Source organism: Neophocaena asiaeorientalis, unplaced genomic scaffold (genome assembly GCF_003031525.2).
Source record: "Neophocaena asiaeorientalis asiaeorientalis breed wild unplaced genomic scaffold, Neophocaena_asiaeorientalis_V1.1 scaffold242, whole genome shotgun sequence".
Taxonomy (NCBI): domain Eukaryota; kingdom Metazoa; phylum Chordata; class Mammalia; order Artiodactyla; family Phocoenidae; genus Neophocaena; species Neophocaena asiaeorientalis.
In genome coordinates, this window is record NW_020172451.1 from 2,856,525 (window position 1) to 2,881,950 (window position 25,426).

Below are 25,426 nucleotides of genomic sequence, written 5' to 3' on the forward strand. Positions count from 1 at the left end.
CGCCATCTCCCACCTGCCACAGAGTCTCTCCCCGTCACGGCACTCCACGGCTCGAGCCCCCAGTGTTCCCTGCCCAGGACTCTCTGCTGGGCTCTCAACAACCCGCGGGAAAGGCTTCAGAGCTCACTGGAGCTCCGAGGTCCTGGGACCCTGGAAGTGCCCCTCCAAGGAAGCAGAGACTCTGGGGGTCATGGTGACTGTGCCGCATTTTCCCAACATTCTTCCCTGGGAAGAGCCACTCTAAGGGCCAGGGGAGGGCAGTGCTGCCTTATAAAACAGGCAAGTATGGCCTGATTATCCAGACTGGGGTCTGGGACGTGCCCACCCTGACTTCCGTCCACCAGGACCCACGAGTGTGGCCCACGACCCCGTGTCTGCACATGCCCGGAGTCACTGGCTCCTCCTGTGGTCTCACCCCCCCGCTCCCCGCCTACCCTGAGAGGCAACCCTGAGAAAAGTGTACCGCTCCTTCAGTTCTCCCAACGAAAGTTCTAGAAGCGGCAAACAAACAAGCGACAGCCAGGGGATCAGGGAAGCGCGAGGCCAGCTGAGAAGGCTGCAGTGTGGGCCGACAGTGACCTCAGGGGTTCCCAGACGTCATCCTCATCTCAACGGCTGTTAAAACACAGCTTTCTCGGTGCATCTCGACTTTGTGGATCAGAATCTTCCCGGCGGGATCTGAGTTTCTGTGTCTCCAGAAGATTCTTATGTCAGCCACACACCTGTGCTGGGAGCCCTCTCAGGGACAAGTTACACAAGGACTCGGCACCCGGGCCCCCAGAGACAGAGGAAGACGGTGCTCCGGCCTCTGACGTAGGGTCCACGTCCCAGGAGGAGCTCCCCACGCAGGGCAGGGCTGGCTCTGTGGTCCGCTCTACAGCTTCTAATCAGCTCATGTTGTGTTAAATACACTTACTTGTTAACTTCACCTCACGACCCAAAACGGTCCCCTGCCGCTCCAGCGGAAGATGAAGTGGGAGCAGAGTCACAGCACAGAGCCTCCACAGCGGCAGCCCCGGCAGAAACGAGCCACACGGCTTGTCACCGAGGAGAGCCCTGGGGTCCCCAGCTTGTAAGCTCAGGGGGCCGCCTAATACGAGGGAATTCCTCTCAAGACGTTGTGAGGGCCCCGTACGTGGCCCACAGTTTGAGACACACCAGCTGGCAGACAATGAAGGACCAGCTGGGCCAGAACCGCCTTTCTCGGTCCCTGGCCCCCCAGCACTGCACCTGCTCGGGTGACACCGTGTGCCCAGCGAGGTCCCACCCGGGCACCGCCCCAGTCCCTCCCCCTGTGCCCGCCTCCTTCCTCCTGGTTCCACAGCCTCCTCCCTGGACCCCGTGTCACACGGCCCGGGCTTCGCTGCTTAGGGCCGTGCCCGCCCCAGGATGTGAGCTGCTCCACAGCAGGTGTGGTGCCTGAGACCCCTCCGCACCTGCAGCCCCGGGACACACTAGGTGCCCAGTAAGCGTGAGCCAGACGACGGGTGAATGAATGAATGAATGAATGAGGGAATGAGGGAATGAATGAAGTTAGAAAATGGGTAACTGAACATGTGAATAAACCGCCCATTTCTCAGTCACCCCCCCCATTTCTCCACGACGAGATACTGCGGAGCTTTCCAGCAACGCGATGGGACGTCCTGTTCTTTTCAAAGAATTAAGATCTACTTCTAAGCTGAAAACAGCAGCAGCTACAAAGCCGGAAAGTTCTGTGGGGCCCTGAGTGGCCCCCCGTGCCCGTTCCCCAAGGGTGGCAGCCGAGGCCGGGGCACCGACGCGAGCACGCTGGCTAACGGGAAACGCAAATACCGTCAACACCTGAAAACCGGCAGTTCAGAAAATGAATCAATTTACTGAACAAAGATCTTTTACACAGAAACAGGGGAGTGAGCTTCCACGAGTGCAGTCAGCAGCGGGGGCAGAGCGGGCGGAAGGACGGTGACAGCTCCAAAGAGAAAACCGCCTCCTGAACACAGAGCGCCCGAAGGAGGGGGACCCGGCAGGGGCCGCTCCCAGGACAGGCCTGGATGATCAGGGGCTCCAGCACCCGCCACTCACTAGCCACTGAAACTCTCCGGGACACATGGGCCGAGGACAGAGCAGCGGGCGGCAGGCCGGCAGGGGGGCCAGGCGCCTCCTGCCCAGGACCGCATGGGGCGCCGACGCCACCCCACACCAGGCGCTCGCCGGGTGTTGATAATCGGGAAGGCGGGGCGACTCCGAGTTCACCCTCGCGGATTCAGGTGGCTTTTCATGGGTTGTGGAGCCCTGGGTGTCGCTGGACCGCGGTGCCCATGGGGCGGGACCTTATCTGGACCCAGGAATTGGCACAGAGCCAGGCCCGGCATGTGGCGTGTGCCCGGCACATTCGCGGGTCAAGTGGAGTGATGGCCGGGGCCAGATGCGCTCGGAGGCGGGGGCAGGGCGGTGGCGTGGAATGAGCCGCCCGCAGTCCCGCAGCCACGTCCCTGCGCCTGCAGTGCCACTGGCCTCCTTGGCTGACGCAGAAGGTCACCGTTTACAAGCAAGGAAAACAAGCAACTCTAATAAGTGCCCGGGAGGCACACGACACCTTTCTAACGTGAACTGGCGAGCAAACCGATTTGCAAAATTAAACACATACTTCCGGAACATCTGTCACTGAAGGAACCTAACCAAACAAGTAAAAATAAACCCCTTCTCTCCTCCGGCAGTCCCACCTGAGGCCCGCCCCACGAGGCTTTGGCAGACGCCACCGCGTCTCAGGCTCGGCCAGAGGAGCTCATCCCAGCCGGAGCGCGAGGACCAACGGCCCACTGGCCAGTTCTCGCCCACGGGACCTGTGCCCACGCGAGAAGCAGGTGAGGTGGCCCATCCGGGGGTGCACGCGGCAGCGGCAGACTCAGGACTGTCCCTCTCCGTGTCCTGAAATGACCCCACGATGCCAGATGGGCCCACAGACCCGCCCGGTATCTCCGGGTACCAGCACCCTGGGCACAGCCGGGGCCTCTGCAGAGCAAGGGCCACAGCGTCAACCCCACGAGGACACGGGCAGAGGCAGCTCATTCATCAGCTCTTTCCAGGAAGCTCTCGGGCGTCTCCATGTACCCCACCGCCTGTGACAGTGAAGCTACAGAGGAGACGTGGCCGGCGTCCTGCCCTCCACGAGCTCAGCAACGTGCAGGAGAGACAGAAAGAAAACGCAACTTAGAGCCTCCGAGTTGTCTATTTCACCAGAGTTACCGACTCTGAGCGTCCTGAGGGCCTGGGCTTCTCTTCTGCCCGACGCAGGCCCGAGCTCCCGACAGCAGCGAAGCAGGCAGCCCCGGGCCCACCTGGTAGGGATGCGAGCCTCGTCCGCCAGGCTCCGACCCACAACCAGGCCACCCCAGCCAACAGGAACAGCCATCCCAGGACCGCGGGAGGCACTCCTTGGTCACGTGGAGGTGGCCGTTTCTCACCGATCGCCTGGCTTCTCCGGAAGCCACAATGAAGAGTGATATGGCCACTGCCCCCGCCCACCTCCTAACGCACACAGTGAACTTCTGGAGAGGTCGCCTCCTGCCCTGAACGTGTTGAAAAATGGACGCCTCAACTCCAGCCATTACTTTCCATTTATATACATCGGGGCGCAAACGTATGTGCTGGAAAGATTTTTATAAGCAAGTGTGAGCAGATGCTCTGTCACTGCTAAAGGTAACTCGGTTAGCAGTGATTCTGGATTTGAAATTCCATTTCACTGAAAACTAGAGGGGACATGGAATGAGAGATCAGGCAGGTGTAATTATCATCTTTCAGGCTGAGGAGACTTTTTCCATCAAGGCCTTCTGAGGCAGACCGCCACAAAGGCACAGGAAGTGCCCATCGCCTGGCACGTGCCGGACGCTTCTCCCAGCACCTGAAACAGCGCGTCTGCAGGCTGGGAATTCTGCTGAAACACCTTGTCTTCTTCATTAAAAACCAAAATAAATTACACAAACAGATTGTGTCCCAAGATTGATGCTAAAAAGGAAAAAAACCCACGTATCCCATTGACTTGGCACAAAGAATAGGCACTGCTCACGCAGGGCCAGGCACTGCTTAGACTTATTTGCCCCAAGAGTGAACCTAACTGCTCACACGTAGATACCTGACCAGGAAAACCGCCCCAAGCCACCCCCAACCCACTTCTGCTGGGCGAGGCCCGAAAAGGCTTTGGTTTGGGGTGGCGGGGTGGAGATTTCAATCCTCCAATCAGTTAAAAAGATAAAGAACTAAAACAAGAGCCAGTGGCAGGGAATGCAGGCCTCTCTGAAGCCAGGGAGGCCTTGTTCTGGGCTCACCCACCCTCCTCGTCTGCCAGGTCTGATGGACGGTAAGAACAAACAGCTAGAAAAAAGCATCAGCCCCAAACAGGGGCAGGGCCGAGCCGCACGCCCAGGACCCCCGGCTGAGGACCCAGGGTGCAGGGCTGTGCCAAGGGGCAGGAGGAAGGAGCGGGACGGAGGACGACACCCAGGACGCCCGGCCCGGCAGCTCCCGGGGGAGAAGCGTCCAGGGCTCCCTGCTGCAGACAGACCTGCCGTGGCCACCCCCAGAGGTCACCAGGAGGACAGAGGGCCCGAGCTGGGAGGGGACCGGGCGGGCAGACGGGGGCAGTGAAGGCAGCAGCTCAGGACCCAGGACCCGTGACTCCACTCCCCAAGCACACAACACGTTCACGCAGTGAGCGGGCCTGTCTTCTTCCTGAGGTAGAGCAGAGCCCGAGTCAGACTGGAGAACAGTAGAGAGACCTCGGGTTACAGCATCAGGAGAACTGGGCTCACACCCCAGGTCAGCTTCCAGAAGGTTCTCCAGGCTCTCAGCACCTCCAGGCCCTCCCTGGAACGGGGAGAGCCCCAGCTCCCTCACAGCACCCTCTCGGGAAAGTCCCGGGGTAGCGGCTGCCATACGGTGGTCATGTGACACAGGTGCCAGACCAAGAGGAGGGAGGAAGGGCAGCTAAGCCTCTTTCCAAAAGGAAATCCACCAGGGAAGCTCTGAGCAGGCGAACAAGGCCTCCGCTGAACAGGGCGCCTGCTCTCGGCCGCCTCAAGGAAGCCCCCGACAGCAGACGCGGCTCCCAAGGCCTCGGGCCACAGGCCCACGTCAGGCTCCCCACAGACCCTTCGCAGCCATCACAGCGCAGTGAGCAAAGGGGCAGAGGGAGAGGACTCAGGACATGGGGACCTAGACAAACAGTGGGAAGGCGGCCAGGCTCTGGGCAGGGGCTCTGCCAGGACCTGAGACCAGCAGACGCATTGCCCCTCCAGCCACAGGGGACACGCGTGTTCTGACGGGGCCACAGGTGACAGCCCCTGGTCCCAGGGTTTCAGGGTCGGGGCTCGCAGAGGCCGGACCTCAGGACACGACAGGAGCTGGGCCCTGAGCTCCGTCATGCCCACGTGAGGAAGCCCCAGTAAAAACTCTGCACGCGTGGGCTCAGCGGGTGGACACGTGAACCGTGGAGGGCGACAGGCCCTGAGCCCAGGGCCGAGAGGAAGCGCCAAGTCCCCGGGCGCCTCCCGCCTCACACTGCACTCCCTCCCCCGGCCGGCTCTCCTGAGCTCTGTGAGCTGCTCCAGTGAGCAATCAGGCCTTGGGGCCCCAGGAACCGCCGCCTCTATCACTGCTGGGTCACAAGTGCAGGCGGCCTGGGGACCACGGGCGTGCGGCTGGCGCTTCCCGGAGAACTGCGCCCTTCACGGGGGTCTGACGCTCACCCTGACAGGGAGTGGCAGTGCTGTGCTGCGGGGCACCCACTTGGCACTTGGTGTACAAGCAGAGGACTTCCTCCAGCATTAAACGACCCTGAGGGTTGAGATCCAGACAGACATCAGGGCAGGGGCCAAACTGCAGATACGTTCTCCCCAGATCACTCCTCCAAGGCTAGCTGAACACCCAGGCCAGGCCGCGGGGTCGCTAGCTTGTTATGTAGGAAGAAGAGGGGTGGCGGTGACGGCGGGTCAGACCCTACAGGCTGCCGCCCGTTTGTAAAGTGGGCAGTACACGCCCGGGAGGAGATCACACCAGGCACACCTGGCCTTGGGGACAGGGACACCACCACACTCTCAGGACCCCAGCATAAACAGAATGGGATGGAATGAAGCCTCCCAGCAGGTTGTAAAGAAATAGCATTTATCTGGCACCACACACACCATCTTCCCATCCCTGGAGAGGCACTAAGTTCTACTTTTTCGACAGTAACATCATCCAAAGTATGAGTTCTCCTGGAGCCACACAGAGCTGACGCAACGAGGTATGAGACCACGTTCCCTTCACAGACGTGCTCACGGGCATCTCGACGAACGCCCCAAACGGGGCTGTTTCCACAGAGCGGGGCACCGACTGCTCCACAGGCCACATGAGGGCTCCCTGCCCCTAGCCCCGGCCACGCCCAGAGAAGAGAGGAAGTGGGTGCGACGCCAGGTCCGGTGGACAGATCTCGGCCCATCCCCCACACCCATGCAAGGCTCCAGAGGGGACACAGGGCGGGGCTGCTGAGGCGTGCAGATCACAGCGAGCTGCACTGTGGACAGACCTGAGCTCGCTGTGGGCAGGAGGCCAGCCCTGACACCACCCAAGTCTGCGATGAAATCGAAGACGTACAGCTTTCCCAGAAGTCTTCCCTCTCTCCCGATGCACTTTAAGACTGAGAATCCGCCACAAAAAGTCTGTGTGTGAGTCTGAGTTGGATTTGAGATTCCCCATGCCTGGTACTGGCTGGTCCCTGCCTCCCCACATTCAAGACTCAGCTCGACATCACTGCCCTTTTGAAGCCTTTTCTGACCTCCTTCCACCCTGGAGCTGACCCCCCTTCCTCAGTGCCCCTACCTCGACTCCTAGAGAGTGCCTGTGACACTTCGGTGGCCTTGAGGTTTGCATGGCTGGGTGCTCTCTGCACACACGCAGCCGCTCCGGGCCTGGCCCTCGGGATGAGTGAACGGTGGGGCTCGTCCTCCCATGGGACACCTGTGTAAACCAAAGACTCAACAGCGGGCGCCATGAAGGCAGCTTCCCCAAACATCCACCTGGGGCTCCTCAGGCGTGAGCCGGCCAGCCAGGTGACCACGGTGCGGAGCGGGGGACCTGGGGCGTGAACACCGGGCATCTGCCCGCCAGGAGGCCAGCACCCACACCAGGGTCTGGGCTGCCCTGACCAGGCTGGCTGACAGGCCAGCCAGTGCTCAGGGGGCCTCTCTGAAGGCCCCCCAGGGCTCCCAGTGCTAAGACAGAGGGGCTGCACCAGGGTTTCGGGGCACCAGCACGCACGTGCACACAGTCTCAATGAGCCGGCGAAGTCTCGTGCTGCCGGGAAGGGCTGGGCTCTTGTGAAGCAGGGAAGGACCGAACCAGGGAGACGGGTGTTTGAGACTCTCCTGGCGGCCCTCGTTCAACCCTCAGCTGCTCAGCCAGCCCCGGGGGCATCTGAAGTGAGGAGGGCTCAGCGGAGGCTCCGGAGGCCAGGCGGGGCTCTGCGGGGGCCTGAGTGGTGGAGGAGCAGAGGCTGCTCTCCACCAGGGGACGACCAGGAGGAAGACAGCGGCCTGCGGCTGACCCTGCTCGCCTACAACCGAGACCCGCATCACGTTCCAGGGGCCGGGCTGCTCCCGGGAAGGAGCCAGCCCTCCCCGCCCCCATCCTACCTGCTGAGACCCCCCGGCATGGCTGGATTTCCTGTCCCGGCCACTCTTCCCAGCCCTGGCTCTCCCGCTGCTGTTGCCAGCAAGCAAACGACGCAGAACAGCCCACACGGGTGGTGCCACGGGAAACCTCGCTCACCCAGAACGCCTGCACACGTGTGGTCGCAGGCCAGGATGCCGTTCCCGCTGGAGCGCTTTCCACACCCGGGGACGGTGTGAGGACAGCGAGAATAAGGGCACCAAGAGGGAACTGCAGGTCTCCTCGCAATCAGGAGAGAGGCATCCAGGTGTAAGAAGGAGGTGGGCCACGGTGTCCACACACCCCTGTAAGGCACCCATTCAACATGGAGCTAAGAGCATGCGTCGTCCTCAGGCTGCTTGGCACAGATCAAATGAAGAGACACCTTCCCCACGCGGCTGACAATGTGAGGATACCCAAAGCGACTCCCTCCAGGCTCCCCAGGTGCCACGTGGGGACCCGCACCCCTCAGCCCTGCGTCCCGTCGCACGGTGTCATTTCCCAGGTACACATGATGGGCAGCTCTGTGGCAACGGCTCTCTGTGCCCGTCTCGCCCCAGCCCCTAACCACCTGCTGGTCTCCAGTGCCCCCCAGGTGCCAGCTACAGAGGACAGCCGCGGGTCCGCGTTCTCACCGCCCGGTGCTAGCGGGTCCCCACACGCCAGAGAGCCGGCTGCACGAGTGTCCAGCTCAGGGACCTTGGCTGCCACACACTGGGGAAGAAGGGGGGAGCGGGTCTCCTCGTCGCTGTCACGGGTTCCAAGGAGGGGTGCTAAGAGTCCCCTCGGCAGGGCGCCAACCAGAGACTGGAGCGGTCACACGCACACGTGGACACACGCTTGCACATGCAGGGGCACACTCGGGGCCCTCAGGAGCCCGGGGTGAGGGGTGACAAGCATGGGCTCCGGAGTCAACAGACTCTTCATCAGCGTGGACGGAGGGACACTGCATCTGTGTGATTTGAGCAGAACGCTCCTGGCGGCCTCAGTCCCCGTGTGTCAGGTCAGGTCCCGTCAGCCCCGACCTCACCAGCCTTGGGGACGGGTGACGTACCGAGTGCCTGCTGCGGGCAGAGCATCACGGGCTGAGGGCCCAGCGCGCCAGCACTCCCAGCACTGCGGGGTGAGGGGCTGTTCCCAGGCAACGCCCGGCGGACACCACTGCCGCTCCCTGTCCGGGACCCCAGCCCGGACCAGGGAGGCTTGAGAGGCCGTTAGAGGGGCTTCTGACACCTGCGCGCACCTCTCCTCCTTCCCGGTCCCCCGCACAGCGACAGAAGGCCACAGAAAGGCAGAGAGGTAGGCGTGAGAAACAGAGACAGATGGACAAGCGGGCTCCCCCGATGGCCCGGCCAGCTTCAGCCTGCGCCCAGGCCACGCGGAGCCAACAGGCGAGCCCACAAGCCTGGGCCCTGGAGAGAGGCGGGGAGGGGGATGCTGGGACAGAGTGGGGGGCTTCGAGAAGCAGCTGGACAGCCTGTGCCTGCACCCCGGCCCTCCCCATCCTGCCCAGCCCCCAGGACACAGGAGGGATACCACCACAAACGTGACACCAGGGGTCTCAGTGCGGGGGCACCTGGGCCCGGCAGAGCACGGAGGACTGCACTGTCCCTTGCGCAGTGATGGGGGTGTGACTGCAGGGCGGAGCTGGGTGCTCGGACGGGCCAGGGAAAGCAGCCTGAGGGTGGGCCCGCCAGGGACCACTGCCTGAGGTACAGGGGGCCCAGAGGGCCCACCTCAGGTCCCCCTTCACAGAAACAGCAGGTGTCTCCTCTGCCTTCGTGAAAGGGCTTATTACTGTGGAAAGGAGCCTGACCCCCATGCAATAAGCTGTCCTCCTTCCACCAAGCCCCGCCTGGAAAAGCCCTGCTGCCGGGGCGGCCTCCCGGCCTGATTTCAGAGGGATGTTGGTTCTTTACAGTAAGGGAGATAAAGCCACCCACACTCTCTCCAGCAACTTGTAACCATGAACAAAAATGGCTTCGGGGAATCATTTCAAAACCAGACTTGATGGCCTACATTCAAAACCAAGACAACTTTTTCTTCTTAAGGTCAAGGAGAATCGCTTTATTTGGAAGTCTCTACTTACAATTTAATTAACTCGTCTCGGTTCGGCAATAAACCTGGAACATCATCCTCGGGTGGAGGGTCACAAAGATGTATCATCATTGAGGAGAAAAGCAGCGAATTCGCTGCTCGGGAGGCCTCGCGTGCTGGCCTTTCCTTGCCCACTGGGTGGTCATCACCGCTCCCCAAGTAAAAAGGCCCCCACTCGAGCAGCCGAAGGTAAACCAGCAACCCCACGTGGCCTTCCACGCCGGCCCCTCCAGGCGCTTCCAGGCAGAAGGGCTGGCCGAGTCACAGGTGCAGCATCTCTCACACAAGCTCCAACCCGCCTCCTCGTCCCGTGAGGGGCCGGCCCCGCCCCAGCCCACCTTCACCCGCTTCCTGGGGCCGTAAAGTGGGCTGGGTGGTGGTGGCCCGGCCATCTCGAGGGCCCCGCCTGTGAACGGGGAGTCTTTTACGATCCAGTGCTAAGTGCAGGCCTGGAAGGAAGAACTCCTGGAGCACCTGCTAACCTTCTGTCTGCTCGTATAGGACAGAACATCCTCCATGGTCAAAGCCAACGACGCCTCAGCTCCAGGTCTTAAAAAGCCCGCTCTGTCCTGGGGGGCATCTCAGTGCAGTCCCACCTGCCAGCCTCCAGCCCCAAGACCCTCCCGGGACCCTGCCAGCCCAGACATGGGAGAAGAGTTGTCCCTTGATCTTAAGAAAAGAGATCCCTCTCCACCTGCTCGGGGGGGAGCACCTGAAAACAAGCTTAAGTTGGGAGGAAGACACAAAGGGCTGGGAGACAGGGAGGCCTAGAAAGGATGGAGTAGGGAACCAGAGAGGGTCAAGCAGGGTCCCCAGTGACAGGGCCCAGCCCAACTCTCCCCACACACCACTCAGGCTCTGGAGGCGGCCACAGGCCTGACCCCAGGTCCTAGGACGACGGTGGGGAGGCCTCTGGGACTGGGCTCCTGCAGCAAAGGCTGGAAGGGCAGGGACGGAGGGCGGAAGTCGGGGCCGTCCAGCATGGCTACAGGGGTGCTGAGCCCTGGGACCCCTGAGCCACTGACCCTGCATGTTGGGCCGGTACAGCCCCTCCCGCACAGTGGAGCCGAATCCTTCCGAGCTCTCTGGCAGGCATCGCCCCCTCCCCCGATGACGTGACACCCCTGGGGCTGGTGGGAAATGTCTGTGAAGATGGTCACTTGGGATCAAGGCTCCTGCACAGAGAAAGCACTGTCTCTAGAGCAGCACACAGGTCAGTTAGCGGGAGAAGCCAGCAAGTCCGAGAGGCCCTCGGGTCCCAGTGAGGAAGGATCACTTCGAGGTCGGACAGTTCTCAGACGGCCACGAGAGGGTCGGCTCTCAGCGACTCAGCCAGGAATCGCTCGTCGGTCCTGCATATGCAGCATTTTTCTGTCCCTTTTACGAATGATGTAGCCGCAGCCGGGGCTACACTGGCACATATTACGAGCTTTCCCAGGCATTCGACCGCCCATCCTATGGACTGAAGGGCAGGAGGAGGGGGACCTGAGAGTCTCAGGCAAAACAAAAGCCTCCAAGGAAACCCATGTGGTGCAACAAACATCTAGAGACTAGAATAACCAACACGGAAACGGCTTTAACACCCACCCAACCCCGCACTTTGTACACAGGGAGCTTCATCTTCAAACTCTACGGAAGCAACTCGAAGCCACGGACGCTGAGGGCGCCCCCCTGTGCAGGAAGCACAGCAAAAACCTGCACACGCAGGGCGCCGTGCTGGGTGCTGGGACGTGGGGGGTGGACATGCGGGCACCTGCTCAAAGCCAAGGGGAAAGGATTGCTGCTCTTTATTCAAAGAAGACAACTTCGATTTTCTGTCAGCGGAAGAGCGGGTGGGGCAGCAGAAGGCGCGAGATGCTGCCAGGAGTCCCCAGAGGGGCGGAGCATGGGGGGGTCTGGTGGTAGGCACGGCCACGGTGCTGTCACAGGCTGCTGCTCCCCTAGGAAATCTGGGGCGCAGGCGGGGACGAGCATGACTCAGAGCCCCAGGATACCACCGGGTCCCCCGCACGGTTGGGAGACAGCTCAGTGGGCTCTCCCATGTTCAGTACCAACGCAGGATGGGCAGAGCTGGAGGCCACATGGAGATCATCTGGCCTGAGGGGAAACTGAGGCCAGAGAAGGGGCAGGGCTCTCCAAATGGGGATGGCCACGCACCACTTCACAGGGGCGCTGTGAAAAGCCAGCACAGCGATGCAGAGAAAGAGCTGAGAACAGTGCCTTGTATGCTGTAGGCGCCTAATGGATGCTGGCTGCCATCATTGTCATCATTATTATTATTAGGGGCAGGCAGCAACCAAGTTCAGAGTCAGTGATGGAGGCTGAACTAGAACCCAGGGGTTCATTCATAATACGTTATTTTTTAGATTACAGGAAACTTCCTCTCCTCCTTTGATTTTTTTGGCCTGAGTAATAGATCCCTCTTCCCCAAAATGCAGCCAAATAGCCATGTGGGTTTTCAGTTGAAGGCACATTAAATCAACCGGACATGCCCTGGGGGAGTGAGAATGCATGGGCCACCTGCTGTCCAAAGGTCTCAGGCAGGCACAGCATGGAGCCACCGGAATAAGGACGCTGGCCGTGGGGGAAAAGCCCTGGCCCGAGACAGGGAGACGGGCTGGTGAGGGACACACAGAGGAGTCGCCGCGCCCACGTGACTTCCCGTGCCTGACAGCACTGCCGTCACGCGTGTGCTCTGCCTGTCACCAGGGCCCCGCGCCTCCAAGGAAACATCGCCATCCTTCCCGGCTCCCATCAGTCACTCCGGCGCCTAATGAAGACGCAAGGTGGGGAGGGGAGCTTGTTATTTCTCACTGTCACGCACTGAATATTCCACGGGCCAGGGCCGCTCTGCTGATTTACCCTCTGCTCTCCGACGGCTTACATTGTAGCAGTAATAAAAATATTTTCACTTGGATGGTAATAAAGCTGAATCTAGTTTACTAGCTGTAACTGAATTCTATCTTGAAAGAATAAGTCAATTTTAACCTTACAATGTAGTCGAGACAGCTTTCAGAGAAATTTCGTTAAAATCGCATTTAACCTAAATTTAAAAACACGGGGAAGGGAAAATGGACACGCAGATTAAGCCTTTAACACACCGAGATAAAACTACTCTCCAGGAGTGCATTTGGGCATTTTTTTCCCGAAGGGTGAGAGTGTAAATTTTAATAATAACGACAGCCGGCACTCCCCTTGGCCCCCCTGGGTTGGGTCAGTATCGGCCACGCTAACGGGCATCCGGGGGTGGACAGAGGCGCCTGCCCAGGGAGCAGAGGCCCCAGACTAACCCCACCAAAGGAGTGCTAACCCACCCACCGCTACCCGCCTGCTAGGCAGTTGATAAAAACGATGGTGAGATAACACAGGTGCAAAGTTGGCTGCGCTCATAGGCACCATCCTAGGCACCTTACCTGCGCTGACTCTTCACACTCCCGGGAAAACCACGGCCACCACGGGGCCATCACTCGCCACTCACACCCACCGCTGGGGCGACAGAACCAGAATCTGAACGCACGCCGGCCTCCGGAGTCTTGCCCTGTGCTGAGTGGTGGTTCAGGATAAGCCAGAAACGTTCAAGAATGGTTTCCAAGGAGCCCAAAGCAGGGCCACCTTCTTTCCTCGGCTCCGGAACCTGCCTCCCGTGTCTGCTCACGCATCAGCAGCCCCTGTCACCAGGAGACCGGAACTCTGGCATCTAATTTCCTTCTAACCCCCTAGTGCGAGGTCAACCTGTCCCTCAGGTTCCCACCAACTTACATGCCCCCAGCTTGTCACTGCTCTTTAGCACCCAAGACGACTCCCTCCCCAAGGGAAGGGTTTCCACGGCCTCACAGGAAGGACGGGAAACACAGGAGCACGGGGCCGGGGGGCGGGCAGGCTGCCGTCTACATACAGGCCTGCAGACCGCACACCTGCCCCCACCCCACCCAGTGCACAATGGACACCCTACGGAGTGATGGACACACGCTCCGGGCCCCCAGCAGCCCTGTCACAGCAGACTGGCCGTGGAGTATTTGGTGGTGGCCCAAAACCATGAAGGACACACAGAGGAAAACTATAGGGCCCCAGGGGCTTGGTGCCACCATAGGCCAGGGTGACAGTGACACCTTCCTGGGACAGTCAACGGCACCTCATGGGCTACGGCCTAAAGAAGGGCGTCCTGTAGACCCTCCACGGCAGCAGGCCCACCGGGTGGGCAAGCACGGGGCCACTGAGCCTCCCCAGGCTGCATCAGCGTGTCCTGCTCCTGTGGCCCGTCTCCTCCTCCGCCGTGGGCTCCCTGAAGGCCAAAGTTGCATCTGTCATTTACCTCACCTGCCTCCCCTCCCTCCACCCATCAAACCCCACCCCAGCCTGGAGCACTGCCCTGTTCTGCCACGCACAGCAAATGAGAAAGGCCCTAACTGCCTGGGGGGTGGCCGAGGCGGTGGGCGGCAGCGTTCCAGGCAAAGGAAACAACATGAACAGGGATCCCAGCACGGCTGAGGTCACAGGTCATGCTTAAGGAAGAATAAAGAGCCCCAGGCTTCAGCATGGCCTAAAGCCAGCTGGAGGATGAAGGGGTGTGGGATCAAACTGCGAAGGGCCTCGGAGGCCACTGCACCGCGAGTCCCGAGGTCCAGCTTCCATTACATCAGCAGCAGCGTGGACGGTGAACCAGAGCGGAGGAAGGTGCTGATCTCGTTAGGAGGCGGAAGGCAGGGGCCTCCTACAAACCCGCCTGCACTCATGGACGGGAATCAACCGGGTGAGTGTCCTGGGAGGCACGGGCAGCCCAGCGCGGCGGTGCGCGAGGACTTGAGTGACACAAAACACATCTCCGAAGGTCATCACCCACGGTCAGTGCAGAAAAAGCCAACCATCCCCAGGGCGACTGAATATATTCACCAGACGGTTGAGGGGCCCTAAGCCAGCCTTTCAGGAAATAATGATTAATAAGTCAGAAACGGACCCAACCAAATGAAAAGGAGTAGCTTCACTTGAAAAAGTCACTTGGTGACCAGCCTCATCACAATGTCCGCACTGAGGAAAGTCAGATGAGCTCAGCTGGCGCACAGGTCAGTCCAAGCCTTTGGCATAAACAAGAAGCCCTCCCGGGAGACAGGCTGCCCCTCCGTGCACACGTCGGGGGGCCGGAATGTGTAACGAGGTCAGTCTGCCCCTCGGCAGAATGGGAAGGTAGCGAACCTCAAGCGCTGCAGCCATGCCCAGAAAATGAACCACATCTAAAGTGGGCATGTATGCGTGCAGAGGGGTGTGTGCACATTGGTGCGTGCGCGTGTTGGTGTGTACGGGTGTGTCGGTGTGAGTGCGTGCATGTATGTGTGTGCTGGTGTGGGGGAGTGTGTATACTGGTGCGTGTGTGTGCATATACGTGTAAAGGCGTGTATGTGTGTGTGCACGGGTGCATACTTTAATTTCAAATGACCCAACAAGTGTGAGCCGTATTTTCATTGCCACCTGTAATAACCTCTAGGAGAAGAGGGCAGCCTCAAGCTTAGGACTAAGCTTACATTCCAACTTGACGCAACTTTGAACTCTCCCTTTGTGGAGTCGCCAGATAAAATACAGGAGGCTCAGTGAACTCTGGATTTCAGCATGTACCCAATACTGCATCCAACGAACAAAAAATGGTTCATTATTGATCTGAAATTCACATTTAACTGAGTGTTCCATATTTTTATTTGCTAAATCTGACACTGCTAAGATTAGGCAGGAAGGATTTGTCCCCATTTTTCCTACAGGAAAGGGAAAGCAGAGCTCGGATAAGCCTGAGAAGGCGCATTTCTGTTGGTGGTTCTGGCCTCCCCAAGCAGCCCTAGGACAGTTTAGAGTGTGGAGAGAACTCCCTCTGGGCTATGCTCACTGGCCACCCGGTCCAGACTGGCTGACTAAGGACCAGGTCTCTCCACCTCCCCCTGGTGGCCCCACAGGGGCCTCAGCTTTACGGTCCCTCCACAGCTAAGGGCAGAGCCCAGCAGACCTTGGCCTGCAAAGGAGTCACGGGCCTTTAGGGGGTGGGAGTGCCTGTCTCCTCCCACTTCCCCTCCGCTGGTTCTGCCCCACCGGGAACTATCCCCCCGAAGTCCCTTTCTGTGCCTGTTTCCTTCCCCACGGGAAAACTCACTGGTCTGTGAAGCAGTTCTTTAAGCTCTGATTTTAAGTGTTCTGAAAAAAACCAAGCATAGACAGAACCAGATTTACATGTCTGCTGAGGCTGAGTATCTTCAAATGTTCCTTTTTAAAACTGAAATAGGGGAGGCGGAGTCAAGATGGCGGTGTGGGAAGACACGGAGTTAGCGTCTCCCCACAACTAGGGCACCTGCCGGCCGCTGGTGGGGGACTCTGGCACCCAAGGAGATGGGAGGAACCCACAAGTGAACCAGTAGGACATAGGGGGACTGAGGGGGGAGGAGAAGCAGAGGCCAGGAAGATCAGGAGAGGCAGGTGGGAGGAGCCATCCAGGAGGAGCAGAGGGCGGTCGCCGGGCCCACTCGGGCTGGGGAGCCTGCTGAGCTCCCAGACCAGTAACCCCCCTCCAAAGCCCCATCCAGGCCACGTGGGTCCTGGGGGCATAGGAGGGAGGCCGGGGAGATCAGGAGAGGCAGGGGGGAGGGGCCATCCAGGAGGAGCGGGAGGGTAGCGGAGGGTGATTGCCCCGCCCACTCAAGCCCAGGAAGCCTGCTGGGCTCCCAGATGAGGTCGCTGACCCATGAGACCACGGGTGGGGGGCCCGCCTGGACCCCTTCTGTTCCTTGAGCCGAAGCCCCCCCACACACACAGAGTCCCTTTTCCAGCCCTGTGGGTCCTGAGCACTGGCCCTGTCCACAGCCCAAACCTCGCCCTTGCTTAGGCCCCACTCTCCGCAGCCAAGGCCTTCCCCCCCACCCCCATCCCCGACACCTTTTTCTTCTTTTCCTTTCTCCTCTTTTTTACTATCGTGGTTCTGATGTACCTTCCAGTTATTGATTCATCTATATTTTTACTTTTATATTCTTCCTAACATATCTGTTAGTCTCCTAGTCTAATTTTATTTTCTATTTTGTTCTTTTTTGACACCCCAGGCGGCTTGCAGGATCTTGGTTCACGAGCCTGGGGTTGGGCCAAAGCTCCTGTGGTGAGAGCTCCGAGTCCAAACCACTGGACTAACAGAGAACCTCAGACCCCAAGGAATATTCATCGGAGTGAGGTCTCATGGAGTTCCTCATCTCACTGCCAAGACCCAGGTCTACCAAATAGCCTACAAAGCCCAGTGTTGGAAGCCTCAGGCCAAACAACCAGTAAGACAGGAACACAATCCCATGCATATAAAAATAAATAAATAAAACAGCAAAAAGATGTGTCACAGATGAAGGAGCAAGGTGAAAACCTGCAAGACCAAATAAACGAAGAGGAACTAGGCAATCTACCTGAAAAAGAATTCAGAGTAATGATAGTAAAGATGATCCAGAATCTCAGAAATAGAGTGGAGGCATGGATTGAGAAAATACAAGAAACGTTTAACAAAGACCTAGAAGAACTAAAGAACAAACAAACAGAGATGAACAACACAATAACTGAAATGAAAAATATACTAGGATGAATCAATAACTGAGGCAGAAGAACGAACAGGTGAGCTGGAAGACAAGATGGTGGAAATAACTGCCGAGGAGCAGAATAAAGAAAAAAGAATTAAAAGAACTGAAGACAATCTCAGAGACCTCTGGGACAACACTAAATGCACCAACATTCGAATTATACGTGTCCCAGAAGAAGAAGAGAAAGAGAAAGAGTCTGAGAACAAATTTGAAGAGATTATAGTTGAAAACTTCCCTAACATGGGAAAGGAAATAGTCACCCAAGTCCAGGAAGCACAGAGTCCCATACAGGATAAACCTTAGGAAAAACACACCAAGACACATATTAATCAAACTAACAAAAGTTAAATTCAAAGAAAAAATATTAAAAGCAGCAAGAGAAACACAAAAAATAACATTCAAAGGAATGCCCATAAGGTTATCAGCTGATTTCTCAGCAGAAACTCTGCAGACCAGAAGGGAGTGGCAGGATATACTTAAAGTGATGAGAGAGAAAAACCTACAACCAAGATTACTCTACCCAGCAAGGATCTCATTCAGATTCGATGGAGAAGTCAAAAGCTTTTCAGACAAGCAAAAGCTTAGAGAATTCAGCACCGCCAAACCAGCTTTACAACAAATGTTAAAGAAACTTCTCTAAGCGGGAAACACAAGAGAAGAAAAAGACCCACAAAACAAACCCAAAACAATTAAGAAAATGGTAATAGGAACATACATATCGATAATAACCTTGAATGTAAATAGATTAAATGCCCCAACCGAAAGACACAGACTGGCTGAATGGATACAAAAACAAGACCCATATATACGCTGTATAAAGGAGACCCACTTCAGACCTAGGGACACATACAGACTGAAAGTGAAGGGATGGAGAAAGATATTCCATGCAAATATAAATCAGAAGAAAGCTGGAGTAGCAATACTCGTATCAGATAAAATAGACTTTAAAATAAAGACTGTTATAAGAGATAAGGAGGGACACTACATAATGCTCAAAGGATCAATCCAAGAAGAAGATATAACAATTATAAATGTTTATGCACCCAACATAGGAGCACCTCAATACATAAGGCAAATACTAACAACCATGAAAGGAGAAATAGACAGTAACACAATAATAGTAGGGGACTTTAACACTCCACTTACAACAATGAACAGATCATCCAAACAAAATAAATAAGGAAACACAAGCTTTAAATGACACAATAGACCAGATAGATCTAACTGATATTAACAGAACATCCCACCCCAAAGTGGCAGAATACACTTTCTTCTAAAGTGCACATGGAACATTCTCCAGGGGAGATCACACTTGGGTCACAAATCAAGCCTCGGAAAATTTAAGAAAATTGAAAGTCATATCAAGCATCTTTTCTGACCACAACACTATGAGATTGGAAATCAATTACAAGAAAAAACTGTAAAAAACACGAATACATGGAGGCTAAACAGTGCGCTACTAAATAACCGAGATCACTGGAGAAATCAAAGATGAAGTAAAAAAGTACACAGAAACAACTGACAATGAAAACACGACGATCCAAAACATGTGGGACGCAGCAAAAGCAGTTCTAAGAGGGAAGTTTATAGCAATACAATCTCACCTCAAGAAACAAGAAAAATCTCAACTAAACAATCTAACCCTACACTTAAAACAACTAGAAAAAGAAGAAGAAAACCCAAAGTCAGTAGAAGGAAAGAAATCATAAAGATCAGAGCAGAAATAAATGAAATAGAAACAAAGAAAACAATAGCAAAGATCAATAAAACTAAAAGTTGGTTCTTTGAGAAGATAAACAAAATTGATAAACCCTTAGCCAGACTCATCAAGAAAAAAAGTGAGAGGATGCAAATCAATAAAATTACAAATGAAAAAGGAGAAATCACAACAGACACCGCAGAAATACAAAGGATTATAAGAGACTACTACAAACAACTCTATGCCAATAAAATGGAAAACCACAAAGAAATGGACAAATTCTTGGAAAGGTCCAACTTTCCAAGACTGAACCAGAAAGAATTAGAAAATATAAACAGACCAATCACAAGTAATGAAATTGAAACCATAATTAAAAATCTTCCAACAAGCAAAAGTCCAGGACCAGATGGCTTCACAGGCGAATTCTATCAAGCACTTAGAGAAGAACTAACACCCATCCTTCTCAAACTCTTCCCAAAAATTGCAGAGGAAGGAACACTCCCAAACTCATTCTACGAGGCCACCATCACCCTGATACCAAAACCAGAAAAAGGTATCACAAAAAAAGAAAATTATAGACCAATATCACTGATGAACATAGATGCAAAAAACCTGAACAAAATACTAGCAAACAGAATCCAACAGCACATTAAAAGGATCATACACCATGATCAAGTGGGATTTATCCCAGGGATGCAAGGATTCTTCAATATATGCAAATCAATCAATGTGATACACCACATTAACAAATTAAGGAATAAAAACCATATGATCATCTCAATAGATGCAGAAAATGCTTTTGACAAAATTCAACGTTCATTTATGATAAAACTCTCCAGAAAACGGGCACAGAGGGAACCTACCTCAACATAAGAAAGGCCATATATGACAAACCCACAGCAAGCATCATACTCAATGGTGAAAAACTGAAAGCATTTCCTCTAAGATCAGAAACAAGACAAGGATGTCCACTCTCGTCACTATTATTCAACATAGTTTTGGAAGCCCTAGCCACAGCAATCAGAGAAGAAAAAGAAATAAAAGGAATACAAATTGGAAAAGAAGAAGTAAAACTGTCACTGTTTGCCAATGACATGAAACTATACATAGAAAATCCTGAAGATGCCACCAGAAAACTATTAGAGCTAATCAATGAATTTGGTAAGGTGGCAGGATACAAAATTAATACACAGAAACCTCTGGCATTCCTGTACACCAACAAAAATGAGAGAGAGAAATTAAGGCAACACTCCCATTTACCACTGCAACAAAAAGAATAAAATACTTAGGAATAAACCTGCCTAAGGAGGAGAAAGACTTGTACTCAGAAAACTATAAAACACTGATTGAAAGAAGTCAAAGATGACACAAACAGATGGAGAAATAGACCATACTCTTGGATTGGAAGAATCAATATTGTGAAAATGACTATACTACCCAAAGCAATCTACAGGTTCAATGCAATCCCCATCAAACTACCAATGGCATTCTTCACAGAATTAGAACAAAAAATTTTACAATTCGTGTGGAAACACAAAAGACCCCGAATAGCCAAAGCAATCTTGAGAAAGAAAAACGGAGCTGAAGGAATCAGGCTCCCTGACTTCAAACTATATCACAAAGCTACAGTAATCAAGACAGTATGGTACTGGCACAAAAACAGAAATATAGATTAATGGTACAGGATAGAATGCCCAGAGATAAACCCATGCACATATGGGCACCTAATTTACAACAAAGGAAGCAAGAACATACAATGGAGAAAAGACAGCCTCTTCAATAAGCGGTGCTGGGAAATCTAGACAGCTACATGTAAAAGAATGAAATTAGAACACTACCTAACACCATACACAAAAATAAACTCCAAATGGATTGAAGACTTAAATGTAAGACTAAACACTATAAAACTCTTAGAGGAAAACATAGGAAAAACGCCCTTGACATAAACCACAGCAAGATCTTTTTTGACCACCCTCCTAGAGTAATGGAAATAAAAACAAAAATAAACAAATGGGACTTAATTAAACTTAAAAGCTTTTGCACAGCAAAGGAAACCATAAACAAGACGAAAAGACAACCCTCAGAATGGGAGAAAATATTTGCAAATGAAACAACAAAGGGCTAATCTCCAAAATATACAAACAGCTCATGGAGCTCAATATCAAAAAAAAAAAAAAATCCAGTTAAAAAATGGGTGGAAGACCTAAATAGACATTTCACCAAGGAAGACATACAGATGGCCAAGAGGCACATGACAAGATGCCCAACATCACTAATTATTAGAGAAATGAAGATCAAAACTACAATGAGGTATCACCTCACACCAGTCAGAATGGCCATTATCAAAAAATCTAGAAACAATAAATGCTGGAAAGGGTGTGGTGAAAAGGGAACCCTCCTGCACTGTTGGTGGGAATGTAAATTGATACAGCCACTGTGGAAAACAGTATGGAGGTTCCTTGAAAGATGAAAAATAGAACTACCATATGACACAGCAATCCCACTACTGGGCATATACCCTGAGAAAACCATCATTCAAAAAGAGTCATGTACCACAATGTTCACTGCAGTACTATTTACAGTAGCCAGGAGATGGAAGCCACCTAAGTGTCTATCGACAGATGAATGGATAAAGAAGATGTGGCACATATATACAATGGAATATTACTCAGCCACAAAAAGAAATGAAATTGAGGTATTTGTAGTGAGGTGGATGGACCTAGAGTCTGTCATACAGAGTGAAGTTAAGTCAGAAAGAGAAAAATAAATACCATATGCTAACACATATATATGGAATCTAAAAAAAAAAAAAAACAATTGGTACTTATGAACCTAGTTGCAGGGCAGGAATAAAGAGGTAGACATAGAAAATGGACTTGAGAATATGGGCTTGAAGGGCAAAGCTGGGGCAAAGTGAGAGTAGCATTGACATATATACACTACCGAATGTAAAACAGTTGGCTGGTGGGAAGCAGCAGCATAGCACAGGGAGATCAGCTTGGTGCTTTGCAATGACCTAGAGGGGTGGGATAGGGAGGCTGGGAGGGAGGCTCAAGAGGGAGGGGATATGGGGACATGTGTATGCACATGGCTGATTCGCTTTGTTGTGTATCATCAACTAACACAGTACTGTGAAGCAATTATACTCCAATGAAGATCTATTAAGAAAAAAACTGAAGTAGCTTCTCACGGTGTTTTCAATCAAAGGATAGCAATTCCATTTACATTATCTTATTTCACAAAAGATGCATGAGCATAGAATCCAAGGTGAGCCTGCCCCACAGGGGGCCCAGCCCCCGGATTCAGTCACAGGGGCTCTGACTGCAGCCTCTCGAAGAGCCCAAGGGCTGAACTTGGGGGCAACTAGGGATCGTGCAACCTCAAAGATTGACATCAGATGTAACAGACATAAGGACAATAAAGGTACAAGGTGTGTCACTCGGATACATGGCAAAAATGTGAAATTTCACTTTCAAATATTTGTAAACATTCCAGGTGTAATCTGGAGTGAAAAATCTCCTCCAGTACTTTGTATGTTGAAATTCTATCAGCCCATGGTGTGTTGATGTATATTTATTATTGAAGCAGTAAACTACTCAATGACTGGTGTGAACTGTTAATCTTATGTACAGAAATTGTTTCATAAGTAGGGAACAGACTGCTGTTAACAGAAATGCTGACAGCACCCGCTCTTACCTCTGAACTTCTCTCTATGCCTCACCCATTACTCTGTCTCCAGTCTCGGGGCCAGGCTCGCTCGGCCCAGGCAGAAGGGCCCTTTCCTTTCCTCCTGACTTTTGTTGCAGCACGTGACTCGGTTTGGCCAATGAAATGCAGCCGAGCACCGGGGACCACTTTCTTTCAGAAGCACAAAGAGCCTGTGAACAATCCCCAAAGATTTTCCCTGCATCACAGGAACTGGGCCAGCAAACTCCTGAAGGCGGCTGCTCCATCAGCCTGAGTCCCCAGGTGAGGACAGCACAGACCAGAGCCCTGGGCAAAGCCACAAAGGATGTGCCATGTGGGTGAGAAGCAAACGTGTGTTGCTTGAGCTGCTGAGGTTTACAGGCTGTCTGTTGGGGCTTAGGGTTAGGGTTAGGGTTAGGTCTGTTTGGCCAGCAACAGTGGTACCTGGCTTCCGCCCAACGGGGACTTTTACCCTCATCACTCAAAGTTTGGCCCACGTGCGCCTTCGATGCACTCCTGGTGCCAGGCCGTGTGCTCGGACACTGCACGAGAGGGTTCAGATCTAACCCACCCCGAAGCAGCAGCGGACACAGCACGTGCGCTCAGGCAAGGAGTGGTGGCAGCCCACAGAGGAGAGGGAACTGGTGCTGATGGGAGAGGGAAGGGAAAGGGGGGAGGCAGCAGCAACACAGAGGGAGTCAGGGGCACCGCAGGAGGCTGGCCCCTGCCCAGGACAGGGATGTGGGCAATAGATCACAGCACCCAGTGCAAAACCCATCCATGGATGTCGGCAGCCTGCTGCACACGGCAGGCAGACCTGCTCGCCCGGGGCGCACGCGCACCCCTCTGCTCAAGGGTCCCCTCCAGAGTCTGCAGGCACAGGGAACAAGCACCGCAGCCCCCACATGCCCACCACTGCTCCAGCGTGTGTGAGCAGAACCTGAGGACGTGGTGAAGACCCTAGTGTTTGTGGGCTGCAGCCAATAAGACCAACCAACCAGTCCTTGTCTATTGGAGGCCCTGAGGCTTGGACACAAACGACCACACAATGGTGGGTGGTCTCACGGAAGCACTGATGCTGCCTGGCGTTTCTCTGAACGAGAGCTCTGTGCACAGCCTTTCCCAGAAAAAGTCTGAGCATCGCGCAAGGTGGCCCCAGAAGAACAGAGGACTGGGAACCACATCTAACACCGAGGGCTCAAGCTACTTCTCCCCAAGAGAGAAGAAGAAACTACATTTGATAAGAGATTAAGAAATCAATGTTTTTTTAAAAAAAAAAAGGTCTGAGGCTGCTTTTTGGATGAATGAGAGCTACATGAATACTGACTCCAGGCCACCCCCTTCCTCAAGGCCACACACTGGACTTTGTCAGATAAGCTCTGTCTCACCCGGTTATCAACAGCTGCTGCCCCTGGTCTCCCAGACTCAATCCTTCCATTTGCCCACCCGCAGCCAGACTGCCCCAAAGAAACACCAAATGTCCCTCAGCTGGGCTACGAGGTGGCCTGCTGGAGGCTGACCGGCCTATGGCAGTAACACATTTGCACAAGAAGCGGCTTGCTCTGCTCCAGGGCCAAAATAAAGCACAGTTTGACAGAAACAAGAAATCCCTAGGCAAGCCCTTGCTCCAAAAATGTGACCTAAGCATTCACCTTGTAGAGGCAGGTAACTGTTAGAAATGGGTTCTGCTAAGGTTGTAGCAGACGCTCATCCAGACCTCCCAAAGCCTTTCCAATTTCCCAAGAGCCAGTGCTTTGATCTCCCAGACCTCAGACCCAGTCTCGGTATTTTCCCATTCTCGGTGGGATTTCGTCTTCCTGTGGTGATTTCATCTGGCTCTACTCCTAAGCTGCCCATATACCCACTCCTTTTCCCAATGACCACCTGACTCTCCCAAGGCTGGATGGGGTGCTGACCTGCCGATCTCCAAGGGCTCTGAAGTTCACAGTAATTGTGGTCCCCTGCTTATGCTGCAAGGGTAGGTGTGTGTGCTTCGTCTACTTTCCTTCTTGATTACACACTTCTTGGAGGCAGTGAGAAACAATGCAGATTTAGGTGGCCTCCTGGACTTTCAAATACATTCTTGAAGGGTATTTCTGCTGGATGTCGACACTACGGTGACAGTTATCATTCTTCCTGCATATTGAACATATCTTCTTGTGCTTTTGTTGAGAAGACAGTTCTCAGCCAGCCATTCTTAGAAAATAATCTCTTACTCTTGCTGCCTTAAGAATTAGTCTTCAATTGAATTTCACTATGATGCGTTTACATACAGTTTTCTCTTTTCTCCTGAGGATTCAATGGGCTCTTCAATCTGTGAATTGGTTTATTTCAGTACTTTTGGAAAACAATGCATCATTATCTCTTCAGATTCTTACTCACTCCCCCTCGGCTCCTTCTATGACTCCAAATAAGTACATATGCAGCTCTCTAACCATACCTTCTATATCTCTTACTTTCTATATTTTGCATATTCTTATCTCTCCATGTTTTGTTTTGGCTATTTTCTTCCAACCCATCTTCCAGTTCACCACCCTTCTCTATAGCTATGTCTAATTTGTTAAATCTGCCCACTGACTTTTTAATTTGGTTACTGTATTTTTCAAATCTTTTATGTAAAATCATATAGTTTCCTGCTACCATGGCAAACATTCTCAAGATTCTCTTTTTTATATTTCTTCATACATAGGAAGGAGAACAG

The 25,426-nt window shown here is 53.7% G+C and overlaps 1 protein-coding gene across 2 annotated transcripts in view; it reads right to left on the reverse strand.

The window, feature by feature from the left end:
- Positions 1-25,426, reverse strand: part of TBC1D22A (TBC1 domain family member 22A) — a 316,529-nt gene that overhangs the window by 84,487 nt on the left and 206,616 nt on the right. The gene's annotated exons all lie outside the window — the stretch shown is intronic.